The sequence below is a fragment of the Sinocyclocheilus rhinocerous genome, unplaced genomic scaffold, assembly GCF_001515625.1.
Source record: "Sinocyclocheilus rhinocerous isolate Xijiao unplaced genomic scaffold, SAMN03320098_v1.1 scaffold463, whole genome shotgun sequence".
NCBI lineage: Eukaryota > Metazoa > Chordata > Actinopteri > Cypriniformes > Cyprinidae > Sinocyclocheilus > Sinocyclocheilus rhinocerous.
In genome coordinates this window covers 825,795-835,337 of record NW_015627535.1, presented here as the reverse complement: position 1 = coordinate 835,337, position 9,543 = coordinate 825,795, and the positions used below count along the sequence as shown (strand labels likewise).

The 9,543-nt window shown below is 36.4% G+C and overlaps 2 protein-coding genes and 1 pseudogene across 2 annotated transcripts in view; 1 reads left to right on the top strand and 2 right to left on the bottom strand.

Annotated features, from left to right (window-relative positions):
* Positions 1-885, bottom strand: part of tbc1d16 (TBC1 domain family, member 16) — a 43,121-nt gene extending 42,236 nt beyond the window's left edge. The window contains exon 1 of the mRNA XM_016538802.1: positions 798-885. The gene's annotated coding sequence lies outside the window, so the exon portion shown is untranslated. The remainder of the gene's footprint in view (positions 1-797) is intronic.
* Positions 886-2,413: 1,528 nt separating this feature from the next.
* On the bottom strand, positions 2,414-8,568 carry LOC107728768 (lysosomal alpha-glucosidase-like; annotated as a pseudogene).
* Positions 8,569-9,327: 759 nt separating this feature from the next.
* Positions 9,328-9,543, top strand: part of LOC107728566 (transportin-2) — a 29,911-nt gene continuing 29,695 nt past the window's right edge. Inside the window, exon 1 of the mRNA XM_016538781.1 lies at positions 9,328-9,446. The gene's annotated coding sequence lies outside the window, so the exon portion shown is untranslated. The remainder of the gene's footprint in view (positions 9,447-9,543) is intronic.

The window sequence follows — 9,543 nt, the reverse complement described above, 5'->3', positions numbered from 1 at the left end:
ATATATATATATATATATATATATATATATGTGTGTGTGTGTGTGTGATATATATATATATATATATATATATACACAGTGGGTATAGAAAAGAATATATCTATATATTACAGTGTATATGTTTTTGTTGTATGGAAAATATATTAAGTTTATATTTTTAACTACTATTTACTAACATTAAAATCATTAATATAATAATAATAAATAAATAATCATTTGCTACAAAGCTCTAATTGTGTAGATACATGTATTTGCATTATACTAATACAAAAAAATGATTTTTTTATTTTTTCCACAGAAGAAAGAAAAATAACATGCACGTGAGTAAATGATATAATTTAATTTTTGGGTGAACTATGCCTTTAAGAAGTGTCATAAAATCATTTATTGGGGCAAAACTAAAGCATATTAATCCCAATGGCAAAGTTACATTTCTTCAGCAATAAAGTGTGTGTATGTCCTAACATTAACATTACAGCAGGTAAAGAGTAAGCAAAAAAATATTGATCATGTTCAGGCCTGTATCGGCTGTTTTGTCCTTTTGATCATTGTGATTGACCTGTATCAGTATTGTATTTTAATGGACAAGCTCTTTCATCCCACTTTGAAGGATCATGTATCTCATGTGAGGATTGATTTCAGACGGAAGTCGCGCTGGCGTCCCGTTATGCCTGCTATGATGGGAGACATACAGTATGCACTTCTGTACCCATATGGGACGCTAACTAAACTACTTCCAATAATGACAGCCGTAGGAATACATCTGTAATGGAAAACCACACATGCAGCAGTCTTACCTTCAGTACCAGAAACGATTACAACCGTCGCTACACGTCCATATCAGAAGCGGCGCGTCCGACTCGTATATTACAGATCCAGGCTACGGTGAATGACCCGTATGTTTATTGGTGACACTTCACTCGGCGCGCCGCGTTGACGCTCCGCCCACTGACATTCCGCTGCTTCCGGAACGACGCTGCGCTTCTTCTGAACGCGACGCTCGAGACAGGACATTGGTCCTGTTTAAAATAACAATCTGTAGAGGACAGGAAACACAGGAGACAAGTTTCTGATGTTAATGCGTTGGGACTAGCATTTGTAAAAGTATATAGGCTACAATTAAACACACCCGGAACATTTAAAAAAAAGAACTTACACAAATTGTGAGAAATGAAAAAAAAAAAAAAAAAAAATTGCAGTCTCGAATTTCAATTTATTTTTCAATAATTCTAATATTATATAGAATATAATATAGAATAAATCTGAGCTTAATTTAAAAAAAAATGCAATGCAATAAATTGTATGCATATATTTGTATAATCTTAGAAGAAGAAGACCAACAACAACAACAAATAATATTCCTTCTTATTATTTCTCTGACATTTAAAATACAAAGGATAATTTATGGGTTATGTGAAATGCTGATTATTCTATCACTGTCACACACAGTGTTGGGGATAACGCATTACAAGTAACGCGAGTTACGTAATCAGATTACTTTTTTCAAGTAACTAGTAAAGTAATGCATTACTTTTTAATTTACAAGAGAATATCTGAGTTACTTTTTCAAATAAGTAATTTTTTTCTAATTTATTGATTGACAGCTCTCCTGTCCCCATGTTGAGAGAAATCAGAAGATATTAATGTAGTTCTAAAATAAATATGAATATGCATTAATTCATCTCACTCACAAAAAAAACCAAACAAAAAACACAGATTCAGTATTCCTCAAAATGAATAAAAATAATGCAACTCAGAATATAACGCAAACCTGCAATAATTAAATGTTAAAAAACACAAATATCCTTTATGTATTTAATCCCATTCTATTAACCAATGTCTTTGCTTCTGACCTCCGATGATCCAGTTCAACCATACTAATAAGCAAAAATTACTCTAGACAAACATTTGTGTGCCTTTGTTTATTGCTGAAGTGTGTTGAAATTTCTTCTTCTGCATTCTACTGTACAGACGTAAATTTACTTTCCCTTCAGCCTGAGGCTTATTCATTTCACTTTTGGTGTGAAAAGGCTGTTATATTTGCCAAAAATAGAATTTTTTTATTTTAAAAATAAACAAGCAAGCCCTGTCCAGATTTAAAAAGTAACGCAAAAGTAACGTAACGCATTACTTTCCATAAAAAGTAACTAAGTAACGTAATTAGTTACTTTTTTATGGAGTAACACAATATTGTAATGCATTACTTTTAAAAGTAACTTTCCCCAACACTGGTCACACAACAACAAAACATTAAGAACACTGAATAAAAATAAACATTTATTTTACAGCAAAAACAATATTTAAATGGCAAGGTACAGTAGAAATATGCTGTTAATGATAACTGGATGAAAACTTTATGCAATTGCATAAGCACAGAACATATACACAGCAGTATTACAGCAGTGATTTCTCATCAGCTCCACTGTACTGTGATAATGACTGTCGTGGGTAAGTCCAGAACCTGCAACACATACACACACACAAAATCACAACTTTATGGCAGCATTTTATTATCAACAGATTTTCAAGATTCATATTAATAATAAATATGAAACACAAACACTTGTTGCATACCTTGGTGTCTGGGCTGTATGAGAAGTCATGAAGCTTTTGCCCATTGGCCCACACGGCTGTAGGTGGAGTCTGAACCCCAAAAACACCTACTTCCCCGAGGACCAAATGATCGAGAGATCCATTGAATTCGACAGGCTTGCTGACCACATAAGACTGCCGGAAAATATGAAAAATCAAATAAACAATAGAATACATTTCAAATGAATGCACATATTGACCAAACTTTTGAGTATTCTTCTATAGTCTATTTGTTTGATGGGTTTCCAAAATGAAAGTTTGTTGAAAATTTCTTCACCCTCAGGCCATCCAAGATGTAGATGAGCTTGTTTCTTCATCAGAACAGATTTGGAGAAATCCTCACCTCTGGTCAGAATACCAGTCCATAATAACGTATCCTCCATTTTTGCCTTATAAACAGTGCTTTATCTGTGCATATTTCACTCCTGATTCAGACGAGACAACTTTTTCACAGGAGAAAGCAATACTATAGATTTATACTATACTATAGCATTCATATTTTATGCAATGGTTTAAAGTTAATGATGTATTTGTTTCTTAGAAACATGCAGTTTTTTGCTTCACAAGACATTAATTGATGGACAGGAGTTACTTGTGGATTATTGTGATGTTTCTATCAGCTGTTTGGACTCTCAATCTGACGGCACCCATTCACTGCGGAGCATCCATTGGTGAGCAAGTGATGGAATGCTACATTTCTCCAAATCTGTTCCCATGAAGAAACAAACTCATCTACATCTTGGATGACCTGAGGGTGAGCACATTTTCAACAAATTTTTAATTTTAAATGAACTATTTTTTTTAACTGTCTTTACTTCCATAAAAAGTGCATTGAACTGCCTGTCAATGGTCTGGCAAACACAACGCTTGCTGTTTTCCAGTTTTAATGCCAGATGAAGCTCCAACACGGGATAGCAATGGGAAACAGATGTTCAATAGAAAAATCCTCATCCAAACCATTCAAGTCAACATAAAGTCAAAATTCACCCTATTTTGTACTTCTTCAGCAAAGAAGAGAACATATGAATAATTTCCATGCTCAAAAGTGTCCAGACTTTCCCCATCATCCCAGAAGAGGTCTCCTTTAGCCCGATTTCCTTCAGACAGTGCCACGATTAGGGTGGAAGGGTTTCTGCGAGATGCTGTAGTTGTCAATGCAGGAACCTGAGGAACAAATAAGAAATAGCAAAATTCACTTGCTACACAGCATAAATTAAATGAACAAATATCATTAGATCTAGTCTTTACTCCACCTGCTGTGGGATGATGCTCCCCTTTCTCACATGAACGTTAATGGTGTCTAAAGCAGCAGGGAAAAGAATGTATTGCCCTTTACTGTAACATGCTTCCCCCTATGAGAAAAATCCCAGAAGATTCAATCTCATATAAAGAGTCATTTGTCTTAAAGGGGTCATATCATACGCTTTTTAATTACATTGTACCATAACAACACATTGTAACTTTGTAAACGTATCACAATGTCAAGCAGGCTTTGAAAGGTTTTTGAAGTAAATGTCAATGTTTAAACACATTATAAAAAATCCAAAGCTGTATATGTTAAAGGGGTCATATGATGCGATTTCAAGTTTTCCGGGGCTTTGTAGAAAACGAAGCGTTTGAGAGAGGCGGGGCAGGAAGGACCTACAATAATGTACAGTATTTGAAAAATAATGTGTTTTTTGAACATTAAAGCATGTCAACATATTCTGTTACACCAAATACACAAAATAATGATCTTTAAAAAAGCATCATATGACCCCTTTAAAATTATTTAATAGATCTGAGCTAACATGAACTAACAATGAACATTTGTATTGCTATTAACTAACGTTAAAAAACATTAATAAATACTGTAACAAATGCATTGCTCATTGTTAGTTAATCTTAATTAATGCATAACATTAAGTAATGAGACCCTATATGTAAAGTGTTACTTTAAGTTGAATTTAGGGAATACATTAATAAAACAATTATGATAAAACCTAATGTGATAATTTAATATGTACAGCAAAGTAAAAGAGGAAGGATTACATTGTGCAGACTGTAGCAAGTCCCCGGGGGTTCTTCCAGAACGAGACTGATAAGCAGTGAACTCCCCCACAGGAGCTGCCTGTCAATGCTCTGGCAATTTGGATCAGTGGGAAACCTGAAAGAATGAGCAGTCTCAGTAAAGAGGTCATCGCTGAGCTCAGATAAAGAGATATTGAGCTGAAACAAGCGTGTGTACTCAAGGAAGAGAGGACGGGCCACAGTGCTGCCGGAGGTGTGCGCGTGATGGAACAGTGTGTAGAGGAAGGGCAGGAGAGAGTATCGCAGTGTTATCGCAGTCCTCATGGCACCTTGGGCTTGTTGGCTAAATACATACGGTTCTTGGGGCTGGGAGTATGGAATATGGGAAGAACTATTCATATGCTACTAATAAATGTAATATAATTTTGGTCACACTTTAGCTTGTGGACCAATTCTCACTATTAACCAATTATTAACTATGACCTTTGCCTCAATAAACTACCTATTTGTATAGATGTCTGGCCTTTGACCCATATCTAGATATCTATATATCTATTTATCAATTTAAATACATATGTATTTATTTCTCTAGCTGGCTTTAAATTGTTGATTGATATCTCACCGCATTGGGTCTGTCATTATGGTTTCTCATAAAGGGGTAAAAGGCTCCAAGTTGTGTCCAGCGCACACACAGCTCTTCACTTGTGTCTCCACCAAACCCACAGACATCAGCTCCCACTAACGGGACACCATAGAGTCCAAACAGGAGCACACCTGGTACAGACACAGAAACATAGCAAAAAACTAAGAACAGCGACGAAACATGCTTTGCAAGCATTAGGAATAAGTTCAAGTTCCATATCTGGGTGGCCAAGTTGCATTGTGAACACTAGAATTTCTCTATATCCACCTTTTTCCTGAGTAACCGATGAGCGCCGCCATGACGGATTCTAACTTCCGTTTGGATGCTCTCTCGTGTTCCGGTCTCCATAGAAATCCATGTTAAAATGGGGTAAAAAGATTGACGGAATTAATTAAACTGAAACTTTTACAACATAACTAAATATAAAAATGTGCGCAGGGTTAAGCTGAGCGGTAATTTGACTAGATCTTTATTTTTGGTGAAACATTAGTTGTTTCAACATTATATGTTCTTTAGACATTCCTTTTTAAAAGCGAAAAGTATCAGCTATATGCAAAATGACCCACATTTGGTTTTTGACCACTGAAAATGTGTACAATTTACTCCTGGAGCCACGTTGAGATTGGAATTGAACCATATAGGACCTTAAAATTTACGTTTCCAAAAGACATGAAAACCAACATCGAAAAAGATATTAAGATATATTTAATAGTTCTTGAGTTAAAGGGATAGTTCACCTTCAGTTGCTGGTCCCCACTGACTTGCATAGAGTTTTTTTTTTCCATACTATGGAAGTCAGTGTGGACTAGCAACTGAAGGTGAACTATCCCTTTAAAGGCATGCAAATTTTAGGGAAAACACACACACACACACACTCACACACACACACACACACACACTCACACACACACACACTCACACACACACACACTCACACACACACACACTCATACACACACACACACATTTGTGGTTTACGGGGACTCTCCATAGGCGTAATGGTTTTTATACTGTACAAACTGTATTTTCTATCGCCCTACACCAACCCTACACCTAAACCTACCCCCTTACAGAAAACTACTGGCAATTTTTGAATACCGTTTTGTATGTTTTTAAAGCCTTTTGGACAGGGACACAGGAAGTGTCCTCATAAACCATGTTTTCGTTGTAGTACCCATGTCATTATAAACACCTTCTTGGACCAGGAAGAAAGGGTGGGAGCCATACAGGTTGGCACTTCTCTACAAAGGCCAATATAAAACATTAAATACAGCTGTGAATAAAAAGGAAGTTAAAGAAGCATGTGAAATGATGTGAAGGTCTCACATGTGGTGCCATGTCTTAGAGCTCCAGTTGAGGTCCAGCGTGATGGGGGTGTAATGTTCACCCAGGCCAGATATCACAGAGGAAGCCATGCTGGTGGAGAGCTGTAGATGCTGGTCTGCAAACAAGGAGGGGGCCTATTGTAGTATTCAGACTAGAAAAAGAAAAATACAATGCATTTGTTCAACATTATGAAAACAAAATTTGGTTGTGCCAAATTACACAACTTTTTACCATATGGTTTTGTGTGGGCTGTCATTGACCCGCCAGAAACACAACAAACATTATAAGCAGAAAACTTACACATACAAAGCAAGGAAAGAAAAATTATCTACACTAACAGAACACGGCCATTGGATTTTCGCCGTACAATAAATCCAAATGGATCTGGTTGGAATTCAACATCATAGAGTGTTTTTTTAATGTCCTTGTAGCCCCTGGATTGGGACGTCATGAAAGGGACCTCATATCGTGGAGATGCTGGATCCTTGAACTGTGTTTAAGTGAAATTAGTAAAATAGTAAGATTGGGTCATCTATAATCATTAAGAATTTATTTCCAAAAAGAAGCTAAGACTGTTGCTAATTTTGTAGAAGCTGATGTTATGTTAAGGCATTTCTCATCAGATGGTGATTAAAATCTAGTATTTATTTTATTTTATATATAATTATTTATTTATTTATATATTTGCTCATAAATAAGTTAATAAATTCAGGTGGTTTGAAAAAATGCCTGTGTTCGAACAATTTAAAACTAACATTAAAATGTATTTGGAAACAATAACTAAAAGTAAAAACTTGCAAGCAATAGGAACTATGCAATTGTTTAAGATGTATATATACATCTTAAACAATTGCATAGTTCCTATTGCTTGCAAGTTTTTACTTTTAGTTATTGTTTCCAAATACATTTTAATGTTAGTTTTAAATTGTTCGAACACAGGCATTTTTTCAAACCACCTGATATATACACACACACACACACACACACACATATATATATATATATATATATATATAAACAACTAGTGAAAGAAAAAATGAAGTGCAATCTGGTTAAACATTGTGTAGTGTATTCCAACCTTAAATAAAGATAATACTAAAGATAATACTAAAATTAATCATTTCCAATGCAAATTTCAGACACAACTGATTCAAGCGTTTATATTTCCCAGAATTCAAGGACAGATCATGTAACTGTATTCAATTCCTCCACAAATGACAATATCTGAATGATTTGTAATTGAAATGACTAAATGAATTGCTCACAGTGAGGTGAAGATGACCCACAGTCTCGTCCATCACATCTAGCTGCAGTGTGGGGATGTCCCGGGGCAGGTGTGAGGGTGCAGAACGGGTCAGGGTGGCTCTTTGGCCCTTCTCTGTGGGCAACAGGGGCCCCATTTTGTAGCCTGGGTAAGAGACAGGGTAGAAACACCATGGTGTTCCTCTTAATCCAGACTGGGGCAGGGGCATATAGCAGCATCCTCTGCCCTCACAATCAGCCCGACTCAAAGATCTATCTATCATGGCCACAGTCGATGCGGCTCTCCACAGCTATACTACACTGATCAGCAGATGAATTAACATTATTGCTAGGGTGACCATACGTGCCATTTTCCCCGGACGCGTCCTGGCCAGGATTTCTAAATTGCTTTGATTCAAAGTACCTCGACAGCGTTTCGAAAACACAAGGAACCGATGTCATACACCGATCGGTCTGCACACGCAAACAAAGCCAAACCCTAGATATTTTAGGCAATATAGAAATCCTGGCCAGGACGCGTCTGGGGAAAATGGACACGTATGGTCACCCTAATTATTGCACAAGTTCTTCTGGAACGGAACGCTCCTGTATGAAATGTTTGAACTATGCCACCATTCTGTTGATGGTGAAAAGGCAAATGAAACCTTCTTGTCCTTGTGCACCAGGATAAGAAGTAGGCCTACAGAAGTCAGTAGTGCAAATGTGTGCAGGGGCCCACAGCAAATCCTGGCCATTTAAAGGGGTTAGTTTGACTCTTCTTGCATCAAACACAGGTTTGCCAAGCACATATGTCAGCTGCAATGAGCAATATTATAACTTGAAATTGTAAAACAAGAGTAAAAGGGAAAAAAAACTCCGTTCTGGAGCAAGAAAGAGTGTAAGATCAGTTACAGTCAACACAATAAACCAAACATCTCTTCTTCAAAACAGGGGAGAAAATGGCACATGCGCAGTTGCGCACTCACAAAACTTTACAAAAGAGCAGATGAGTTTACAAGTTCAGCATGATGATCCAGACTTGCTTTTAAAGACGCATGTGAGCTATCTCTCTAGGCGCCGCCATGTTCACATTCTCGGCTGAATCGGTGTTTCGTCTTTTATTAAAACGTTTTTATTGTATTATTGTATCATTTATTATCTATTTACATTTTATTCATTTTCTGGTTGTGATTTTATTTCTTGCCTTTGTTAATGCTACATTTATATTGTTCCATTTTATGCGCCCATTTGTTGCAAATTGAACGTATATATTTTTGCACTGCCTTAAGTTTTGCAAAAAAAGTTTTTTTTTTATTGCATTCCAATATTGCATTTGTAACGATACAACAAAACGCAAATATCCAAGAAAATAAAAGTTATAGATTCAGATCAACATGTGCGTAGAAATACAAATGTTATTACACATATTTTTGTTTCAGTTAAATGCAATACTACAAAATCCCTCGCAGATTCAGTTTATCTGAAAGTGGCTACAGTGTTGCGTTGACCGAAAGATCGTCACTTCCTCATTGTAGCGCTCGCGCTGCGGAAGTGTTTGAAAGTGCCATTGCGCTAGACCAGCGCGAGCTTCACGCTGCACGAGCTGATCGATAGGTCTCCGCACGCGGCATGTGTAAGTGAACACGACCGAGTTCTCATCATTAATGGTTTTTACATACTATATATATATATATATATATATATATATATATATATGTATATATGTGTGT